This window comes from Temnothorax nylanderi, unplaced genomic scaffold (assembly GCF_030848795.1).
Source record: "Temnothorax nylanderi isolate EJ_2023f unplaced genomic scaffold, tnyl_v1.0 TNYL_tig0314_pilon, whole genome shotgun sequence".
Classification (NCBI taxonomy): Eukaryota; Metazoa; Arthropoda; class Insecta; order Hymenoptera; family Formicidae; genus Temnothorax; species Temnothorax nylanderi.
Genome location: NW_027249376.1, coordinates 182521 through 186823, shown reverse-complemented (window position 1 = coordinate 186823; position 4303 = coordinate 182521). Strand labels below are relative to the sequence as shown.

General features: G+C 41.5%; 2 long non-coding RNA genes across 2 annotated transcripts; both read right to left on the bottom strand.

The window, feature by feature from the left end:
- Positions 1-1038: 1038 nt before the first annotated feature.
- LOC139781080 (uncharacterized) lies at positions 1039-1818 on the bottom strand. Its single transcript, XR_011720417.1, has 3 exons — positions 1760-1818; positions 1271-1451; positions 1039-1169 (listed from the first exon to the last, which is right to left on the bottom strand). It is a non-coding gene; the product is annotated as an uncharacterized lncRNA (long non-coding RNA).
- A 724-nt stretch (positions 1819-2542) lies between these two features.
- On the bottom strand, positions 2543-3723 carry LOC139781079 (uncharacterized). Its single transcript, XR_011720416.1, has 3 exons — positions 3110-3723; positions 2819-3024; positions 2543-2657 (listed from the first exon to the last, which is right to left on the bottom strand). It is a non-coding gene; the product is annotated as an uncharacterized lncRNA (long non-coding RNA).
- Positions 3724-4303: the final 580 nt, after the last annotated feature.

The window sequence follows — 4303 nt, the reverse complement described above, 5'->3', positions numbered from 1 at the left end:
AAGAGATCTTCACAATTGTACTATCTGATGCTACACTTTTTTCTGAGTGTAGCCTACCCACTAAAACCCCCGCGGGTGGCCAACTTCCGGCGTTTGAGGGATGCCCCGAGACAGAGTACTACTACCGTGGGCATTCACCACCTTTTTTACGCCATTTTTAGCCATGATTCGCTTCCAATATGGTATCTAGCTGCCATCATACCACCATAATACCAAGTACTTCTCTTCGGAAGTTCCGGGGAGTAATTCCGATCAGCAAAGGAGATAGTGCATCATGATGGATTCCATGAAATTCGGTCCAGAATGGTTGCGCAAGGTTTCGTCGGCAGACAATTGCAATACTGGTAGTGGGGGCGGAGGGACCACAACTCTGGGTGCATCTCGCTATCAGTTAGCAGAGCATAGATACGGCCGGGAAGAGATGTTGGCCATGTTTGATCGCAATTGTAAACCTTTGGAGCCGTTGAACACTTTTTCAGCGCTGTATGTGGTCGAGAAAACTCAGCTTCCATTGGCTCTCATAACCATGACAGAAGATGAAACGCGTATGTGGAATGGAGGGATAACTTAGTATTGGTCGTGGAAGAGGTAGCAGTGTCGATCGTGGACGTGGTAGAACTGGAAGAGGAGGTTTGTATTCGTCTCATTATTCACGGGGAGTCGGTTTTGATGACTCCGGTGATGGGATACGAATCGAGGGCCAATCATTCCAGGGGAGAAACAGACCATTTGATAGATCTCAAAGCGAACGCGGCTGGTCAGAAAGAAACGGCGCTTCAGAACCGGGAGAATGGAACGGATTGACTAGTCCTAGAAAAGATCTAAATCGTGGGACTAGTGGTAGTTCGCTTATGGAGAGTAATTGGCGACGTCTTCGTATATATATATATATATACTGCGTTAAAAAATGTTGTCTTAGAGAGAGAGAGAGAGAGAGAGAGAGAGAGAGAGAGAGAGAGAGAGAGAGAGAGAGAGAGAGAGAGAGATTTGATGACGATGGATTTTCTAAATTAATGGTTTCGGAACATACATCACAAATTACGCAAGAATCTACATCATTTATTTTGCCAATATATTTACAGCAGTTGGGACAAATTCCATGAAATTCTATTTTATCTTTCGGATTTAAAATATTATCGACTATCCATCGTGCATCGGGTAATATTAATCTTGAAAAGATAAGATTGATCTGTTTGCAGCATACTTATAATTTCATTTAATGATAATTTATATTTTAAACTGTATTCGATAATCATTAAAAATATTTCACCTCGTGATTTGTTTACAGGTATTTCAATATCACTCAGAAATTCTTCATGTGACATAAACTCTTGTAAAGTGCGTGTTCGACATATATCATGTTGATGGTCATTTTTGTCGTCTGTTAAATCATTAAATATAACCAATAAATCCGAATCCCATTCTGAAACTTGATCTCCTGTATAAATCATCTGCAATATTTAATGGAAAAGTTAATAAATTATTTCACAAATTATAATGTAAAATAACATGCACAAATGAATGTAATATATATTAAATTAAGTACCATCGGTACTTAATCCTTATATAAATATTTTAAAACATTATTATCTTGGTATATATTATCAAAAAGTATTAGTAGCATTAAGCAAAATTAATATGTCCAAAATGAACTAAAATAAATAAATCTAACAATTATCAGTTTAATAAAATACAAAACTGAAGGATAGTAAACACTTTATGAGTATTTATCGGCGACTATTTGGAACTGCAATATTACCTTGTTCTCAGGATCGCTGGCGACGTTTATATCATTCCCCTTTATATTTTCTACGTTAACACGTCATCGAAATCAATTGCGTCCTGCTGTATATTATTTGTATCCTCTGTTATTAATTTTTCGCAAATTTTGAATGCTTCAGCTTCTATTGTTCCAGCACCTCTTTCCGTGCAAACATTTTGCGCTTCATTAACGTCGATTGAAGTATCCGCTATTTCATTCATGTTTCCATAATAGCCTCTTGCATTGTAACAGTATCTTCATGTGATTTGTTAATGTTACCCATATCCATATTTTCAGCAACGTATTGAACGTCCTCGATACTATCTTTACAAGTCTAAAAAATATAAGAATAGTGTATACATAAACACACTTACAGATCCAATCACATTATTATTATTTATCTAACCTATATTAATTTTCATTATCAAATATTTATTGTAAGTTTATATTTAAAAAAAAATGATTAAAAGTGACTTGTCTTACAATGTATAGTCCAAATATTGCATAAACTGCATGCATAAATTATTTGAAATAAAAATTCTTTAAAATATAAGATACTTACAAGTCTATTTGGCCGTACTTTAGGTTTAAAATTCAATCTTCTCATGATTCTGGGACTTACATCTTCAACTCTGCACGACCGCAAATAATATTTATAACTTCGTGGAAATCTTTTTGCCATTGTGCGATTTCTTTGTAATCTGTAAATATTACGTGTGAGAATACAACATATGTAATATTTTTAATACATCCAATTTGCACTATACACTTTACCTGGTTTTTTCGTTTTGGTGTTCCATTTCTATTTGCTTCATTTGCAACTGTTGCAATGCATCACTGCGACGAATTTTCAAAAATTTGTAGCGTCCTTCTTTATTTAATAAATCTTCTTTACCTTAAAAAAGTAAATGTTTACTACTAATTAATCAAAATACATTGTTAGTAATTTTTTGCTTTGTTAAAGTATATCAAAAATATCTTTCTGAAATGTTCAAATTTTAAGTTGTATAATTACTTAACATATTTTATCAATAGTAAATAAATGCGAATACTTACTTCCAACACATAAGACTTCACCTGGTGATAAGGGGGAATTATGTTCATCGTCATTACTGTGTTTATGTATTATATGGTTGGTTGGTACAGTTTTCACAATCAAAATGTTCAATGTCACTAATAGGCACAATTAATACTTTTCTCCTTTCATCAGAATAGAAACGTACCGCAGCATGGAGCGTTTCAATTGTATTTGAAGACACAATCTGTTAATGAAAAATGTAGCATTTTTTTTTAAATTTCTATAGCACACAATATGCAAAAACCCTATAGGTTAGGTTATATACTTACGGATTTAATGTATTTTCTGAATTTTCGTTCCGAACTATCGGCGCGCGATCGGCGCGAAGTTGTCGCCGCGGGCGGTGCACTCGCGCCAAAATTCGAGGTCGCCAGGTGTCCCGGGGAACTCGGACACACACACGCACAGGAGGGGGCGGAGGGGACGCGCGAATCACGACGCGGCCTATCTCTTCGCCGGCTTCCCTCGCGAGGACGATTCTCCGCTCCTCGTGGAATATCTGTCGCGCCGCGAGCCCGCGGACCGTCGTTCGAAATTGAGGATCGCGGGGGGCAGCGGGCGGGCGTCGGCGACGACAACGACGACGACGTTGGTGCGCGCCAACGGCGTGACGGGCGGCCCCGGGTACACTCCCGACACGGCCGACGATGACCCAAATGAGACACTACACACTCGCGGAGACGACGGCGATGACCGTGGAGACGTCGCGCGTTGCGTGCGCCGCCGTTCACCACCGTTCGCTTACGCAATTAAGGCCAGAACACGCAAGAGTGTGAGGACTGATGCGCGTGACTGCGCGAGAATACGCCCGCACTGAGCAACCGGCACTGACCAGCACCAGCCGGGATGCGCCGCCGGCAAGGCTGCGCAGCCGCAAGGGCTTAAGCTGGCCACACACACTTTTCGTAACAGTTAACAGTAGGATTTCGACCAATTGCGTTGCTCGATTTGGGAACGTACGGCCGTACGTGCCACGTGGCATTAGTGTGCGTGGCTATGGCCCCGGACACACACTTTTTCGTAACAGTAAACAGTAGGATTTCGACCAATTGCGTTGCTGATTCGGGAACGTACGGCCGTACGTTCCCAAATCGAGCGACGCAATTGGTCGAAATCCTACTGTTAACTGTTACAAAAAGTGTGTGTGGCCAGCTTAAGCCCTTGCGGCTGCGCAGCCTTGCCGGCGGCGCATCCCGGCTGGTGCTGGTCAGTGCCGGTTGCTCAGTGCGGGCGTATTCTCGCGCAGTCACGCGCATCAGTTCTCACACTCTTGCGTGTTCTGGCCAAGGATGCCAGACTCGCGGTTTTTGCCAGCCACTGCCAGCCAGTGGTGGGGATGGGCAGAGATGCCAACTTTACGGTTCAACAACGCAGCCGAGCGCTTCGGCTGGCTTCGGCCAGCTTCGAGCGTCAGCGGTAGAAAAGGATAGACAGATCTGCTGTCTTTTTCTTCTCTCTCGAGC